Source organism: Peromyscus maniculatus, chromosome 9 (genome assembly GCF_049852395.1).
Source record: "Peromyscus maniculatus bairdii isolate BWxNUB_F1_BW_parent chromosome 9, HU_Pman_BW_mat_3.1, whole genome shotgun sequence".
Classification (NCBI taxonomy): domain Eukaryota; kingdom Metazoa; phylum Chordata; class Mammalia; order Rodentia; family Cricetidae; genus Peromyscus; species Peromyscus maniculatus.
The window spans coordinates 22097539-22117073 of NC_134860.1; positions in this window are offsets into that span (position 1 = coordinate 22097539).

Consider the following 19535-nt stretch of genomic DNA (forward strand, 5'->3'; position numbering starts at 1 on the left):
ATGTGCTGACTTTTTGTTGTTCTTAGTTGAGCTATAATCTATTGGACATTGCTACAAGATGGTGGTCATGACTGGGGCGTGGTTGGTAGGCTTGCTGTAGGGATCCAAAGATGGACAAGAAGCTAGGACCACCTCTTTGTCTCTTGACAGGTGGTCTCAGGGCTTAGCAGCCTCCTGCCTGCCCTGATGATCTGTCTGTATAATTGATGGCTTCTTATGAATGTGTTCAGGACTCCCCAAGCTGGAACCCTGCAACTGCCCAATCCATTCATCTTAATTTACCTCTGATACAGCTCACGTCCCACCCATTTTGTTGATTCAGCTCACATGGTCAGTCCCATTTAATGCAAAGAGGGAGGATTCAAGCATCAGAACCCCAGAAGGTTGTCTCATGCTGAGGTTTGTCACTGCAGACTAATTAAGTTTTATTAAGAAGCCATTGATACCCGGGGATAACAACCATGAAAATAAACATTGACAGTGAGCTAGAGAGAGTGCTCTTGGCCATTGCTTGCCTGGTACGTAGCCAGGTAATGCTCAGGTGCCCATCAGGTGGTGCAGACACTAACCCTGGCTTCCAGTTATCTTTTGTATGCTAAGCCTATTTCTAAGACTACCGCCATCAAAAGGGTACAGTGACTCAGGGCAGTTTGAGTCTAAGAAAAAAATCTGTGCAAATTAATTTAGTAAGGATAGCTTGGAAGGAACAGAGTGGAGAATTCAACCAGAATAGTAGATTGGATTAAAGAAAATGAAATTAAGATGTCTTCTTGTGGATTTGGCCTTGTGGCTTGAGACTATCTAGCTACAACTTTTCTTTGTTTATCTAAAAGGAGAAATAACCATTCTACACTCCCTAGAGCAGTGTGGTCACCCAGTCTCCACATCTGGCAAGGTTTACCGTACACTTTGAAACTTCCCGCTCCTGCCCAGTAAGCTGTGGTGAAGGAGCCTGTGAGGGAAGCAAGAGCAAATTGTGACTAAATGCCACTTGAATTGTTTGCTAATAATTTACAGACACAAGCCAAGGAATAACATTGCTGTTTCTCTTAGACATCGCTAGACATAAAAATTTTAGGCTGATATAATTAAATAAGTTTGCAGGTTGCACTTACACCAGCTGCTTTTACTCTTGCTCATTAGTCATTCACTTATGCAGGGAAGCATCCCCATTTTAACTCAAATGCTAACGTTCCTGTTATCTTTATAAACAACGCCTGGATTGTACCACTTATTTACATTTAATATTCATGATGCTACATTAACATCCACAATTTTTGCCATGTTAAGCATTTCTTGCATTCCCAAATAAGACTTAAGTAGCCACATTTGTCCAAGTGGATTTGCTTTGTGAGACTATTGTAAAACAAATTGAAGAAGCCAGTGCTTAGCAACTGATCTTTGGGTCCCGTGTTCAATAATATACATTGGGTCATGGATGGGACTTGTCCTTGGTTCTTCCCAACACCCACATCAGCCCATGTTGATGTAATTTCTACGAGGTCGGGTACTATTGCTTTTGCTGGTAAATTAATCTCCCTAAATAATGTCTTCTGGCTTCTGAGTGACAGTAAAGAACTTGATTGTATGGGACATCTCCATGGATAATGAATGGGCCTCTTTTCTTCCCTGGGAAACTGAGTTGTACTAGGTTTTCATCAGTCATTAACAGTCTTTCAGGCCTTATAGGCAAGGACATGGAACCTGATTAGGATGCTGAATTTTGTCTCCAAAAGAGTTGGATTGTGTGTTTTAGACTCTTCTGTAGCTGGAATTCTATGTTGCAGGTTCAACTTTTTTTTAAAAAAAAATTAGAGTATAAAATAGACAAGGAAACAGAAGATGAAGTCACAGCTCTCCAGGGTCAAGGCAGGACTACACACTCCAGAGAGGGAGAGAGGTTCAAATATAAATATAGAACGTACTGCAGGAAACCTTTTGCCTTCATTTCAACTTTATGTAATTAAAATTTAATTCTCCTGAACAGACATGCATGATGTAATTTGTTATGTAAAAGATATGACTAATAAATAATTTGTGCAAAACAAATCCATAAAAGAGGAACATGGATTGGTGCTTTTGATGTGAATTAAAATCACAGTTTCCTTTACAGAAAGGACTGATAGCTTTTGTACATTACGCCCACAATGCATCCATTAGGATGAATGGAAGCTGCTGTTCTCTTTTCAAAGTGAATGGATGTGATCTTAATGATCCACATTTACTTTATAATCCAGCAGAAATATAGAACAATGCAGAATAGAATTGAAACACTATTTATAATAGAATTAAACTGAAATCTTTATGAAAAACGTTTAGGTCTGCCATATAAATGAAATGATATTTTTTAAAAAGTATTAACAGCTGAACATACTATTATTACATCTGTAATCACAGCACTTGTGAGGATGAGGCAGGAGGATTGCTGTAAGCCTGAGGTCAGCCTAGGCCACAGGCCAATACCAGGTCAAACAGAGGTAGACAGATACTACCTCAAAAAATTCTTAAAAGTATATCCTTTATCAAATTGGTTTGACATATGTATATGTATTGAGTGTAAATGTGTGTGTGTGTGTGTGTGTGTGTGTGTGTGTGTGTGTGTGTGTGTGTGCTCCTTAATTGCTTTTCCAACTTAGTTTTTGAGATAAGGTTTCTCACTAGATCTGTAGCTCATCAATTTCTTAGACTGCCTGGCTGTCAAGCCCCAAGATCTTTTTTCTCTGCCCCACCCCCAAGTACTGGGGCTACAAAGGCACTCCACATCCCCATACCTAGTTCTCTATCCTAATGCTGGGGATTCAAATTCAGGTCTCTATGCTACCTTAGAAAGCACTTCACCGAGTCACTTTGCCAGCCCAAACTGGTTTGACTTTTAGCCACTAGCTAATAGTTAGCAGATGTTCACTGGAAAATGAAAAGGCATTTGATAGCTTTGCAAATGAAAATATCAAATGTGTATATCTGCAGAGCGGGGCCAACAGTTGTTCTTCAAATACAAACAGCCTGGCACTGGATTGCACTTACCTTTTAAAACATAATTTATTCATCCATTCATTCAACAAATATTTGCTAAGTGTCTATGATCTGCTCACTCTTATTCTCCATGTAAGCTCAGAGAGCTGTACCTGGGGGTTTGTTCAGTGCTGTGGGGGGCTTCTCATGATGTGGAGGCTTGATGTGGTGCTACTTCCACTGAGTTCTACAGGGAGTGGCTGGTATGTCCAAGCAGAAATATGGCACTCACAGAAAAAGTGAGTTTTCCCAATGTCTTACTGCCTCATATTTGCTGGATAGATATATATTTTACAATATTAAGGACTCTACTCAAGTCTCACATATGCTATGCAAGTGCCCTACCACTAAGCTACACCCCAGCCCTGTTTGTAATGATTTTAAATAATTTTCCAGGCTGACTCTGCATCCCAGACCCGCCTTGTGCTACAGTCCCCCTGTTCTAGCCTCCTGAGGCACTGGCATTACCTGCTTCTGCCACTGGGTTTGGCTCTATTTGTCTAGCACATGCTGTATTTAATTACAGGGCTTATGTTCATTTGAAATATATTTCTGGAGCACCTATTGTGTGTCAGATAAAACCCTGTAGTCTATTTATAAACCCTACACTTATAACAGTGGTTCCTGCCTCCATAGAACTTGCAGTCTCCTCACACAGGGAAAGACTGGTTCATTTTTGCAGACTCATAAGATTTGTTGAAAAGAAAAAATTTATAATGCTTGATTTTGACAGTAATCTAGGATATGCGGTGTTGCTTAAAGAAAAATATATCTGTGAATATTTTCATAATTAAAAATTAATAAAACCAAACACTAATTCAAGAAACCTATAGTTATCCATGCCTTTAAAAGCTGAACTTGCTTTACTCTTGTTAACAATTTTATACTATGCATTTTCCTAAAATATTACCTAAAAAAGTCAAACATGCAATAAGTTAAAGGCTTATATAATAAACACAAGACTTCCACCTAGATTCCACAATTAATATTTTCCTCTGTTTACAGTAGCACAGATCCTTGCCTCTATCTACCTGTATTAGTTACTGTTCTGCTACTGTGATGAAAGACCTTGACCAAGACAACTTTTAAAAGATTTTCTTCAGGCTTACTGCTCCATAGGGTCAGAGCCGTGATGGTGGGGAAGCATGGCATCTGGAGGCAGGTATGGGGGCAGCAGCAGGAGGATGAGAGTGCACATCTGGAATTACAAATACAAAGCAAAGACAGCCAGCTGGAAGTGGTGGGGGAGTTTTCTGACAGCCAGCCCCAGTGACATACTTCCTCCAGCAAAGTTATACCTCCCAAACCTCCCAAACATGCTACTAGCTGGGGACAAAGTATTCATATATGGGAGCCATGGAGACATTGTCACTCAAACCCCACACTAACCATCTACTCCACTTTTACTCTGTGTCTGTGATAAAGCATTTCTGGCCAAAAGAAACTTGGGAAGGAAAGGATTTATTTTATCTTATGCTTCTAGGTCATTATTTGTCATTGAGGGGAGTCAGGGTAGGATCTCAAGGTTGCAGCCTGAAGACAAAAACCATGGAGGAATGTTGTTTACAGGCTTACTCTCTGGCTCATATTTACATAGTTTTTTTTTTTTTTTATTGTCCAGGATCACACAAGGAAGAAATGGCCCTGCTGACAGTAGGATGGGCTCTCCTACATGAATGAAGAGAATCAAGGCAATCCATTATACACAAGCCTACGGATCATCTTGATAATGAGAATTTCACAATTGACACATTTTTAAAGGTGGCTCTAGGTTCTGTTGGTGTCTTAGTTACTTTTCTATTGCTGTGACAAATCACCATGACCAAGGCAATTTACAGAAGGAAATATTTAATTTGGCTTATGGTTTCAGAAGGTTATAGTCCATGACAGCAGAATGAAGGCACCGTGACAGAACTGCCATGGAGAGCTCACATCTTGACTAGCAGGTAGGGGGCAGAGAGGGGGGCACTGGGAAGTGGGAGACTTTTAAAACCTCTAAGCCCACCCCCAGTGGCACACTTCTTCTAACAAGGCCACACCTCTTAGTCCTTCCCAAACAGCTCCACCAACTGGCTACCAAGTGTTCAAATTAAGAGCCTATGGAGATCATTCTCATTTAGACCTCCACAGTCAGGCTGACAGTTAATGTGAACTAGGTCACCATTCATATTTCATTTTTTATGCACTTCAAAGTTGCAAACATAGATGCTCCTCTTTCAAGATACTCTAACATATCTATCAGAATCTGCTTAGCCCATTGTGGTTTGTATTGCTGTACAGAGATACAAGCATGGAAACTCTTCTAAAGGAAAACATTTAATGTGGGCTGGCTTACAGTTTCAGAAGTTCAGTCTATTGTCAAGGAAGGAAGCATGGCAGCATGCAGGCAGACATGGTGCTGGAGAAGGAGCTAAGAGTTCTACACATTGATCTTGATCCACAGGTAGCAGAAGGATACTGTGTTCCACACTGAGCATAGCTTGAACATATAAGAGACCTTAAGGCCTTCACAGTGACACACTTCCTCCAACAAGGCCACACCTCCTTATAGTGCCCCTTCCTATGGGCCAAGCATTAACACACATGAGTCTATGGGGGCTATTCCTATCCAAGCCACCACCCTATAGGCTCCTGTGTTTGAACTTTGGTGCCTAGGTAGTGACACTATTTTAGAAAGTTGTGTAACCTTTAGGAGATGGAGCCACACTGGAGGAAGCCAGTCACCCTGCATAAAGGCATTGAGATTTGATAGTCTAGTCTCACTTCCTATTTGCAGAGTTTCCTGATGCTAGATACAATGTGATGTCATGTTCCTACAATCATAACTTCCCCTCTGTGATGGGCTGCATCCCCTCAACAGCAAGCCAAAATAAATCCTTCCTCCAGTAAGTTACTTCTGGTCAGATCACAACAGTAATAAAAATAACCGATGCAAAGTCTAGATGGTTTCCTATCTAGAAATGCCTGAATGTGAGATACCTGTCCCATACTACAAATGCATCACTGGTTTCCTGATGCAACACTCTCAAATAGGTGCATGGTTGGAGGTCTGCACTAGTTAGCCCCCTTCCATTTAACTCACAAATCAAGGAACCCACTGGTAAGCTATTTTTCACTCCCTCTCCCCATGTGCAAACTGAAAAGCATAGCAGATTCTGTAGCAAGTGTCACCATTTGTCCAGTTATTAGGAGAGAAGGCTAACACTTCTAGAACACATTGCAGTGGGTTCTCCATGGCTTTTGGCAATCCTGCTAGCGTTAGAGGTGCCAGATTTTCTAATGTAGACCCAAGACACTGCTAGGATGCAGGCAGGAATCTTGATTCTTATTCATTTTGATTTCAAGTTAGGTTGACTGGTAAGTATTAGTTCAGTGGATCCATGAACAAAACTCCCATATAGTTGCTAATATGTTTCTGAAATTAAGACATATGAAGGGTCATAGAAAAATCAGGACAATGACCTGCTATTGCTTATAGTTAGAGAACATTTTAACCATCTTTATCTCTAAGATATCAATGTCCAGAATGCTAGGAACTTTGGATCATAGCTCAATAACTTCATAGTATATGAAAAACAGCAGAGTTAGCCATAATTATGTGGCAAAATATAAGATTTCATAAATGCCAAAATTTATTTTACTTTCTGGTTATGATACTGGGGATGGTATGTTGTTTGCCAAGTTCTTTAATTAAAGCATGATACTAATTAAGATTGAAATAATTATGGTGAAATAATGTCAGTGTTTTGCAAAACTCAAGACATCTAAAGGAAATTTGGGACAAACATGACAATGTACATAAATGACAGCATTCCACTATAAAATAGAATGGAAAAAAGGAGACCAACAGCCTACAAAGAGTCTGGAATTTGAAGTTAGAAGGACTTAGGCCTAAGGAATGGCTCTCACCCTCAGGTATTTTAGTCTATGGGTGAAGATAATGCAGCTGCCACTTCACCATCGAGGGCTTTGTGAGGTCCTGAGGAAGTGAACCATACTGGGGAGTTTTCTTCTGCTCTAACCATAACCATGAGGAGCAGGGAGTGATGTCTCCTTAGATTATTACTTTCTTTTCTTTAATTTTCACTAAAGTTGTACACATCAATCATTCAAAAATTATTACAGAGCTTGATGCTGCTAAAAATATCCCTCCCAAAAATGTTCATTTCAGGCAGGGTGATTCAGTGGGTAAAGGCACCTGCTGCCCAAGGATGACCTGAGCTCATCCTCTGAATTCTCATGACAGGAGAAAAACCTACTTCCAAAAGTCCTGTGGCACACTGTGAATGTGCCTCCCTTGACACATGAAAAAATAAATAAATAAACTATTTTTTTCAGATTGTTGACGACAGAGTATAGCTGATTATGACATCATTAACTTGGTGTCCATCAATCTTACTAAGCTCTTTAATGCTTGCAACCTGGCTGCAGACTCTTGGCTGTTCCACCTACACAATATATATTCTACACACACAGCATATGTTCTACACACACACTCTTGGCAAAGGATGTCAGCATCCTTTCTTTCTCGACATCTTTATTCATTTGCTCTGTTGCTTCTGACTGGTCAAGCCCCTCCTGGAATTAGTGTAGCCATGTTTTGTATGTCAAAGAGAAAACTTCTGATTTAATTTTTAGTATGATATTCATTACAGTGTCTCTGTGGGAAGAGGAGTATCTATCCTTTGTTATGCGAATAAAATTCCACTAAATAACACATTCGAGGGGCGTAAGTTTGGGATGTATGAAGATCTGGGTTCATTTTCCAGAACCATAAAGAACAAAAATAAACCCAAAGTCACATTTGTTAAATTTCACCAACCCTTTTTGTATCCATTGACATAATCATGCTCTTTCCCACCACTCATTAATTACATGATTGGTTTTCAGAAGTTAATCTTGTATTCCTAGAATGACCTCAACTTACTCCTGGCATTCTATCTCTCTAACACAGCACTTGACTTAGTAGCCACAGAGAGACAGATTTTGTGGTTATTAGCACGGGTGAGGGTAGCTTCATCTGTCCACCCTCATTTTCAGTGGCAATGCTTGGAGATGCTTTTAGTATTTGCTGTTTAAGAGAATGAACTGCTGGAGACTGTTGTCTTGTTCTGTTATCTAGGGTGGATGCTTTAGTCACCAAAGCCTCAGAGTGGTGTTTTGTCTGTTGAACCTGTGTGAATATGCCCATGGGTATTGGTTATAGATTAACTTAATGGCTGTAGGATGACTCAGATTTTCTAGTGATCTTCTGAGTTCTGCTAAGGTGTGATTTTCAAAAATATTTCTATTTCATGTACCATGTCATTAACATGAGACCTTTATTTGTATCTTTTTAATATGTGAAGAATCTATTGTTATTTTTAAATGTTTTATTTTTAAAATCAACATAACATAATTGTACACAATTATGAAGTGTTCTAACAAAGTATACTTTGGTGGTCATCCTTCCCCACATCCCCTACCTCCTCTGCTACCCCAGTCCTGCCCTTCTAGACCCCTTGACTTTCTTCTTTTTTCCTATGTATCCTTTTGCCTGGTTTCCATCCTTCTTCGTCACCTAGTATTGCCCTATTATGGTCTCCTTTCTCAACTTTTAGTCTTTTATATATACACGTACACCTATTTGTGTGTGCATGTGTATGCACCATAGACTTTCACACACAAAACACACAAAACACACACACACACACACACACACACACACACACACACACACACACACACACTTTATAGGCTAAGATACACATGTGAAAAGGAATTTGTGGTTTTGTCTTTCTGAGTTTGGACCATTTAGCTTTATATTATTTTTTCTATTCATCTATTTTCCTATGGATTTCGTTTTTCTTAATGGCTAAATATAATTCCATTGGGCATATATAACACACATTTATCATTCATTTATCTGTTGATAAACATCTAGACTGCAATGATTTTATAATCATTTTAAGTCTTTATTTCTGTTTCTATTTTCCTTTTTTTTCAAGTTTGTGCAGCAATATACATTTTATTAATCTTTTCAGAAAGGTTTTTACTTTAAAAAATTCTTTTTATTATTTGTTTTTCTGTAGTGTTACTTTCTGTATTAACATTTATTATTCACATTGCCCTTCATTCTTAACTCTTAACAGACTATTCTTTCTTAACCTCCCTTAGACAGATGAATGCTTAACCTCAGGGGGACTTTTGGAAATATTCATAGACAGTTTTAGTGACACAAATGGGAGAAAACATTACTTGCCCTTTCTGGGTAAAAACCAGAAATGTGAAACATCCCATAGTACTCAGGGGCCCTGCCACAACAAAGAGTCATCCAACCTGAATATACCCTGGGAAAGGCTAAGAAAGCTGATTTAGGGCTCTCTGTATCTTTGGAAATAAAGCATTTTGTTATAATTCAAATAAAATTACTTTCTCATTTCCATTTTGATTACTTCCTTAACCGTGTGTGATCTATACATTTTATGCTTTCAATTTTAGTCTTATGGGGATTTTTTTCATTCTTTTTTGACTGAACGTTTTAATTTCCTGCTTAAATGAGTTGTTATCAGGAAACTTTTCTGTGTTTATCAGCCCCTTGATGTTTTCTGAGCCATGCTGTGTCACCCAATGAAGGATTAGCTTTGTTAACACCCAGTCCCTACTAGGTAAGAAAGTATTTCACTGACTGCTGGGTGAACAGCGTGACATATATTAGATTAATTCATTTATTATAATTATGTTGGCAGTAATTTAGTTTATTTTGAAAAATTATCACAATTCTTCGGTAAATATTTCATTGTAAAGAGCTATATTTTACTACATTTCTCTTAGATTTTGCTTCATATATTTTAAAGTTGAGTTTATGTATACAAAACTATGGAATTTCTATTCATGAAACAAAAATACTTCTTTCTTCTTGGTGAGTCATTATAAATAGAGCATCTTGACCATTACTTTCTTTTGACTTAAGCTTTACTTTGATTTTACTAAACTTATTAATGTTTCTTTTGTTTGGTGCATCCATGGCCTGTCTTTGGCTGTTGTTTTATTTTAGCTGCTACAAAGCCCTGTGCTTCGAGCACATGTCTTGTGCATACTGTCATGCAAAAATGTACCTAAGTCAGGCCTAGACCTTCTGTATTCCATCTATGCTTAATGTAGCTAATGAAGTCCAGTTTCAAGTCTTCTGTTTTCCTATGGATTTCTATTGTCAGCCCCATTTACATTCCTCTTTATCTTCTTTGAAGTTGTTACGTTTTGGGTTTTCTATTTGCCCCCTTATTAATCTGGATGGTAATACTTTGCCGCTCTTTGCTTTAGGGTCACTTTAGGCAAGACCCAGCTATATCACTCTTGGGCATATACCCAAGGAATGCTCAATCTTACCACAAGGACACATGCTCAACTATGTTCATATCAGCATTATTCATAATAGCTAGATCCTGGAAATAACCTAGGTGCCCCTCAACTGAAGAATGGATAAGGAAAATGTGGCACATATACACAATGGAGTACCACTCAACAGTAAAAAAAAAAACAATGATATCATGAAGTTTGCAGGCAAATGGATGGAACTAGAAAATATCATCTTGAGTGAGGTAACCCAGACTCAGAAAGACAAACATAGTATGTACTCACTCATAAGTGGATACTAGATGTGAGGGAAGGGATGGCCAGACTGTAACCTACAACTCCAGAGAGGCTAGCTAACAGGAAAAGACCCTTAGGAGGGACACATGGATGATCCTGTGAAGGAGAAGTGGATGAGATCTACATGAGTGAACTCGGGGGCATGGGGGTGGGTGGCAGAGGGCACAGAGTGGGGGAAGAGAACATAGGGAAATGGGAGGGTCAAGCTGGAACAGGGGCAGAGTGGAAGGACAGGGAGGAAGATATTATGATAGATGAGGACATCGTGGGAATAAGAAGAGGCAGGGTGCTGGGGAGGCTATCAGGAATCTACAAGGATTACCCACCTTGGTCTGCTGGCAGTGGTCCAGAGGGTGCCTAGACTGGTCTACTCTGGTGACCAGTCTAGCGAATAACCTAGCTGACATCATAGAGCCTTTGTCCAGTGACTAATGAAGGCAGATGCAGAGATCCACGGCCAGGTACCAGGCTGAGCTCTGGTAATCCAATTGATGAGAGAGAGGAGGGATTCTGCAGGCGGGGGATGTTGAGATCATGATGGGAAGATGTGCAGAGATGACCGGCCACACTAGTGGAAGCCCATGAACTGTGGACTGGTGGCTGTGGAGACTCCATCAGACTGGACTAGGCCCTCTGGATACGGAAGACAGTTGTTTGGCTCGAACTGTTTGGGGAGCACCCAGGCAGGGGAATCGGGATCTGTCCCTGGTCTGTAGGCAGGCTTCTGGGAATCCAGTGCCTGTGGTGTGATGCCTTTCACAGCCTTGGTGCAGTGGGAAGGGGCTTGGACCTGCCTAGGCTCAGTGTGCTGGGCTCTGCTGACTCCCCATGGCAGATCTTGATTTTGGGGATGTGGGGATGTTGGGTGGCTTGGGACAGAGGGCTGGGGGGTTGGAGGAGGGGGGATATGTGGGTGGTATGTGAAGTGAGTAGAAATTATTTTAATAAAGAAAAATGAAAAAAAGAAAAAGAAACAAGCATCCTTAGCTATTCACCACCTTATAGGATCTCTCTTTCATAGGCATTTTTGTTTTTAATTATGTGTATGTGTGTCTACAGACACATGTGCAGGTGCCTAAGGAGGCCAGAAGAGGCGGTCAGATCCCCTGTGTCTGGACGTGAGCCTGTAGGTGCTGGGAAAGCTCTGTCCTCTGGAAGACCAGAAGGTGCTTTTAACTTCACAGTGGTCTTTCCACCCCGTGGGTCCTCACATTTCCAGTAGACAGCGGGTGACTTGCCTGCTGTCATCAACATTTGAATCCCTGTTTTGTTAGTTTCTACAAATTGTTTAGCTTGTTGGTCCAGCCACTACCTTGCTCCTTCTCCTTCCTCCCTCCATCTTTTATCTTTTAAGTTTCCCACTTTCTGTTTTCACCTTTCCCTTTCTTCCCATCCCACTCTCTTATGTTCACTTGGTTGGGTTAAAATTTTACATCTAATCTTTTAAAAATATTATTTGTACCGTGTGTGTGTGTGTGTGTGTGTGTGTGTGTGTGTGTGTGTGTGTGTATGTGCCTTGGAGGTCAGAGGACAATCTTGTGGAGTTGCTTCTCTTCTTACACTTTCTCATGGATTCTGGTAGAGTAGTGAACTCGTCATCAAGCTCACCCTGAAAGCATCTTTACTGAAGGTACTAAACTCTCTCACAGGTCCCTCCTAATCTTGAAAGATACATATCTTTAAAGATTATTTATTTTATGTATATGAGTGTTTACCTGCATGTGTGTGTATGCATCCTGTGCATGCCTGTTGTCTGAAAAGGACACAAAAAGGCACCAGATCTCTTGGAACTGGAATTACATACAGTTGTGAGGACCGAATGTGAATGCTGAAACTCGAACCTGGGTTTTCTTGCAATGCCAGCAAGTGGTCTTGACCACTGAACCATCTCTTTAGCCCTTGAATGATTTTTACTATGCTTAAAATTCTTGTTTGAAAATATTACCTTGCTGTTAATCTAAACACTACTACTTTGAAGAAAAATAGTCTTTTGTCTCAGCAAAATTTTTTAAGATTTTCATTTGGCCTTTGGAGTGTCTGGTTTTATTACACCATGGCTGTGTGTAGAGCTTTCCTTTCTTCTTCTTGTGAATGGTTGGCTTCTTGGATCACAGTATCCATCAGTTTTGAAATATAACCAAATAATGCTTCTGCTCATGCTATCTTCCTCATTTGGGACTCTAATGGAATGTTTGTCCTTTCTATTTGCTCCCAGAGATCCATTTTTTAAAAAATCGATTTGTATCTCTGTGCTTCATTCAAAATAATGTCACTCACAATAATTCCTTTGTTATCTATTCTATTTCCCTAAATCTACCTTTAGTCTCATGCTATCTTCTATTTGGCCATCCACAGTTTCTAAATATTGTTCCATATTAGAATTTCTACTGAGTTGTTTTTAAAACTTCTCATGTCTTATTATTCCTCAGTTCTCTGAGAAAAAATATTCAAAGCTCACCAAGCAGAGCTGGATCACCCTATATCTGACATTACAGTATCTGAGACCTCCTTCTACCTGTTGGCTGTCTTGTTTATGATTTTCATTTACTTCCTAATTCCCATGTGTGTCCTAGTTTCATCTCAGTTACTGTGATAAAATACCCAATGAAAATAAAGGAAGAAACAGTTTAACTCACATGTGCAGGCTGTACCCCACCCCTGCAGGGGATTCAGACTGTACTCCACCCCTGCAGGGGATTCAAGCTGTACCCCACCCCTGCAGGGGATTCAGGCTGTACCCCACCCCTGCAGGGGACTCAGACTGTACTCCATCACTGCAGGGGATTCAAGCTGTACCCCACCCCTGCAGGGGATTCAGGCTGTACCCCACCCCTGCAGGGGACTCAGACTGTACTCCATCACTGCAGGGGATTCAGACTGTACTCCACCCCTGCAGGGGATTCAAGCTGTACCCCACCCCTGCAGGGGATTCAGGCTGTATCCCACCCCTGCAGGGGATTCAGGCTGTACCCCACCCCTGCAGGGGATTCAGGCTGTACCCCACCCCTGCAGGGGATTCAGGCTGTACCCCACCCCTGCAGGGGATTCAGGCTGTACCCCACCCCTGCAGGGGATTCAGGCTGTACCCCACCCCTGCAGGGGATTCAGGCTGTACCCCACCCCTGCAGGGGATTCAGGCTGTACCGCACCCCTTCAGGGGATTCAGGCTGTACCCCAGCCCTGCAGGGGATTCAGGCTGTACCACACCCCTGCAGGGGATTCAGGCTGTACCCCACCCCTGCAGGGGAATCAGGCTGTACCCCACCCCTGCAGGGGATTCAGGCTGTACCCCACCCCTGCAGGGGATTCAGGCTGTACCCCACCCCTGCAGGGGATTCAGGCTGTACCGCACCCCTGCAGGGGATTCAGGCTGTATCCCACCCCTGCAGGGGATTCAGGCTGTACCCCACCCCTGCAGGGGATTCAGGCTGTACCCCACCCCTGCAGGGGATTCAGGCTGTACCCCACCCCTGCAGGGGATTCAGGCTGTACCGCACCCCTGCAGGGGATTCAGGCTGTACCCCACCCCTGCAGGGGATTCAGGCTGTACCCCACCCCTGCAGGGGATTCAGGCTGTATCCCACCCCTGCAGGGGATTCAGGCTGTACTCCACCCCTGCAGGGGATTCAGACTGTACCCCACCCCTGCAGGGGATTCAGGTCTTACCCCATCACTTCAGGGGATTCAGACTGTACCCTACCCCTGCAGGGGATTCAGACTGTACTCCACCCCTACTGGGGATTCAGGTTGTACCCCATCACTTCAGGGGATTCAGACTGTACCCCACTCCTGCAGGGGATTCAAGGCAAGGTCTTGAAGCATCGTGTGCCCTCTTCAAACAACTTGGAACAAGATCTCACAGTGAAGAACAGAGAGAAATGAATGTGTGATTGTTCACTACTCAGTTTAATTTCTTCTTTCCCAGAGAATAGTGCTACCCAAGGTGGGTTGGTCTTCCTACGTAATTAGTGTTGTCACCGAGGCAATCCCTCACAAACATGCCCCAGGCCAACCGGTCCACTCTGCCATGTCGCTCAAGTTTGTGTTAAATTGATATTTGAAGCTATTACACCGTTGGCAATTTTTACTTTTTGAATTTTTCCACTTTCTGTTTTCATTTTTTTCTTGATTCTCCATTTTTCATCTTAGGCTTGTTTTGTTGTATTAAAAAGTTACTTCTAATCACTTAAAATATATTATTTATTATTTTCTATGGTCCAGCTATCCTGAATGCACCCAGTCTGATCTCTGAAGTTAAGCAGTATTGGGCCTGATTAGCACCTCCCATACACACACTAGACTGGACTTTTGAACTCTCTTAAAATCTCTAATATAGTTCATTGTGAATCACACACACACACACACCACACCACATCAAACACACACACATACACACCACACCGTATCACATACACACGCTACATACACACACACACACACACACACCACATACACCATACACACTCATACCTCACACATACAGCACACACTACATACACACATACATCCCGCACATATAACACACACACACCACAATGCACACCACACCACATGCAAACAACACATACACACACACACACACACAGACTTAAATTTTAAAAAAATAAAAACAAAATATGACACAAAAGAAGAAAGGAGTAAGGTGAGAATGTAACTTAGGAAAGCCATCCAGGAAAATATTTCATAGATTTCTCAAAACATTAAAAAGTAAAACTTTTTTTTTTATCATCCAGCAGTTCTAACCAAAGAAAATGCAATCAATGTCTTGAGGAGATATGTGCAGTCCCTTGTTCACTTAGCAATACTCACAATAGCCATGAAATGGAAACAATCTGACCTCAGCATGGTGACTCTGAGTGGATAAAGACAACACAACGATGTAAACAATGGAATACTACTCAACCACAAAAAGAACAGAATCCTTTCATTTTCCATTGAAAATAGACTGTGGAAACAGGACTGGGATGCCAAAAAGCCAGACACAGAAGGACAAATGTCACATCACCTCAGCCATGATATCTAAAAAGACACTGTTCTCATAAAAGCTGAGACTGCCCACAGCCTGTGTCCACATGGGGCACAGCACTGTCCCCACACAGCCTGTGTCCACATGGGGCACAGCATTGGCCCACACAGATGTGTCCACATGGGGCACAGCACTGGCCCACACAGATGTGTCCACATGGGGCACAGCACTGCCCCACAGATGTGTCTACATGGGCACAGCACTGCCCCACACAGATGTGTCTACATGGGCACAGCACTAGCCCCACACAGATATATCCACATGGGCACAGCACTGCCCCACCCAGATGTGTCCACATGGGCACAGCACTGCCCCACACAGATGTATCCACATGGGCACAGCACTGCCCCACCCAGATGTGTCCACATGGGCACAGCACTGCCCCACACAGATGTGTCCACATGGGCACAGCACTAGCCCCACACAGATGTATCCACATGGGCACAGCACTACCCCATCCAGATGTGTCCACATGGGCACAGCACTGCCCCACACAGATGTGTCCACATGGGCACAGCACTGGCCCACACAGATGTGTCCACATGGAGCACAGCACTGCCCCACACAGATGTGTCCACATGGGGCACAGCACTGCTCCACACAGATGTGTCCACATGGGCACAGCACTGCTCCACACAGATGTGTTCACATGGAGCACAGCACTGCCCCACACAGATGTGTCCACATGGGGCACAGCACTGCTCCACACAGATGTGTCAACATGGGGCACAGCACTGTCCCCACACAGATGTGTCCACATGGGCACAGCACTGCCCCACAGATGTGTCCACATGGGCACAGCACTGCCCCACAGATGTGTCCACATGGGCACAGCACTGCCCCACACAGATGTGTCCACATGGGCACAGCCCTGCCCCGCACAGATGTGTCCACATGGGCACAGCCCTGCCCCACACAGATGTGTCCACATGGGCACAGCACTGCCCCACACAGATGTGTCCACATGGGCACAGCCCTGCCCCACACAGATGTGTCCACATGGGCACAGCACTGCCCTACACAGATGTGTCCACATGGGCACAGCACTGCCCCACACAGATGTGTCCACATGATGCCTCTTGAGCAAAGCAAGGGGCTTTGTCAGATATTGAACTTCCTGACACTGATTTGAATAGCCCTGTCTTTGAAATGGTGAGAAATCAATACATTACTGATGTGTATGGATTACCCAGTACAATATTCTATTACAGTAGCAAAACTATCCTAAAACAGAGGTGATTGTCACATTCAAATTATTTTCATATTTTCCAAAAATGTGATAGAAAATTCAGATTAAGAAACTAGAATTTGAAATAAGTTTGAAAAAGAGAATTAATTGAATCAAATAAGTTATTCTGAGCTAACAGAGTTAGTTTAATGAAAATATTTTTGGAATATATCATACCAAAGATAATCTTTCATGGAGAGAACTAGATAAATTTCAAATAAAAGTGTGACTAGAATCTTGGATTGTTTTATAACCCCACTGATCAATAGGGATGGCATACTGAAGCACTGGAAAAAGATTTATGCTCCGTGACATGTGAACGGGAGATATTAACACCTAGGATGAGATGTTAAGCTCATATACATTACTATAATGAGGCCTGAGATGACAAGCTACTTAACGAACGTCATCAGTTCTCTCAGTGCCTAAGATTGGTCACTGTGCAGGAAAATGCATCAATGCTTGAAGCTACTCAGTTCAGAGAGAAGATGCAATTACGTTGTCACCGTGCTGGGCCCCAATTTCAGCGTTCTAGTGTTACCAATGGCATGCTCTGAAAAGGGGAAATTTCCACTTTGAACCCAGAGCTGTGCACAAGTGGGCAGGTACTCTACCACTTAGCTACACTCCCAGTTAAATTACCTTAAGTATTCATCAAGTAACTGCTTCTCATCAGACATGCGAAGCAAAGACTACAGCAGCTTTTCCAGAGAACTGACATGACAAACCTCTTGTGTAAAGGATGGGTGGAGGTGTTTCTGACAGAGTGTGGAAAACACTCCTAAAGAGTGTGCTAGGCAGTCATTTACAAAGCTTGCTAGTTTCGTGTGGATTTTGATGTTTGTGGTGCTTCCTTGTGACTTCCTTAATCTAAAACAGGATTTCAGGGCTTAATGTTAGACTCCAGTTCCCAACGTTGTTTTTTAATACTGCAAAAGAGTACCAAGGATGGAGCAGTTTACAGATAACCAGTCTTATGTTAAGTCTGGGTGTTGGGAAGTCCACTGCCATAGTGCCAGTGCCTAAGGAGAACCTTGGGATCCACACAGGGTCTCACACAGGAGAGCAGAGAACACTGAGGGGCTCTCTTATAACGCTATGTACCCATCCTGAGAGAACCGTTCTCACAGCTTTGTCTAATTCTCATTATGTCCTTTTTCTGAATCTTTCACCTCCACACAGAAGCAATATATGAATTTGGATATTTGGGTTTCCAAATATGAACTCTTGGGACCACGTTCAACCTTAAAGCAGTCTTGTATTGTTTATGGAAGCCTCATCCCACATCTGCTCTGGCGTTGAAGCCCATACATCCCGGGTCACACTTGACTAGCTTGTTAAGACTCAGAGGGTAGGATCATTGGCTGGCAGCGTCATGCTCTCTTCTGTGTTGTAGTTCTTTCTTACTGAGATGAGCCTTTGAGGTCTTGGCTCAGACCTCCGACATCTTTATCATTATCAAATCCAGAGTGTTTGATCATAATGATCTTGCTGAATGCACAAGTGGACATTTGGGTAATACCTCACATCCACCAAATTCCTCTCCTCCATCCATCCCCTTCCTTTTCACCTCCTCTTTTCTTCCTCTTCCTTTTTCTGCAGTCTGGGAGCCAGCCCATATTCAGAGTGTTCTCTCCTTAATTAAATACCTCTGGGAATTCCCAAAGACATGCTCAAAGTTTTGTCTCTTAAGTGATACCAAAGGTTGACAATGAAAATGAATGATCACAGTGGCCTTACTGAACAAATGCTCATTTGTTTAGACTATGTGTGCAGGTAAGTGCCGCGTGGGGGGCGGATTCAGCCACTGCTAGTGCTCCCTGGAGACAGGTAAGGCCTGTTACTCTTCTTGTGTACCCTAATTCTTGTCTCCAAATGGCCTTGATAAGTCAAAGTTCATGTCCCCTTCCAGAAAAAAAAAAAAAGGAAAGGCAAAAAGCCATTTCCTCAGAAGGTCTTGCCCTTTTTGTTTGGAAGGAGGCCTCATCGCAGCAAAACCCTTTTATCCCTTTACCACAAATGGGCCAAGTGTTCACTCCGGGGCTCACATTGTCTAGTGGGAAGTGTTACACTGGTTTACTCTCCCAAAGCTGTGAGGTGCTTCCCTTCACAGTGGTCAAGACAGCCCCATCCACTCACTGTGAGCAGCAGATATCCCACGAAATGCAAAAATTGTTTAGGGTGACAGAAAAGGTGCCATCTGAATTAGAGCATTGTTTTTTTTCCTCAGAGTGGATTGAGATATATATTTAAAGTATACACTTTTCTTGTAAACAAGAGCAAATAGGTGAGGGTACATTTTTATCAAGCTTACAGGAAGGTAAATTCAAAGAGATATCATCCAGTCATTAACCTTGATCTTTGAAGAAGACCCCAGAGCTAAACTAAAGCAAAAATGACCAGTTTTAAAAACCTTGAAGAAATTCCTAACAACTTTTGTTACATTCTATTTTTTTCATAGTATAAGACTTTTTAAGATGAGACCATATCATACTGCAGTGCTGGCACAATTGGGGGTGGTGTTGTCCCAGTTGCATTTGTGGGAGACCCAGCCCGGGTTCTCTAGTCATGTTTTTAGAGTTTGGAAAACTAAGGGTTCCGTCTGAAGCTGAGAAGAAGCAGAGATTTCACTATAAT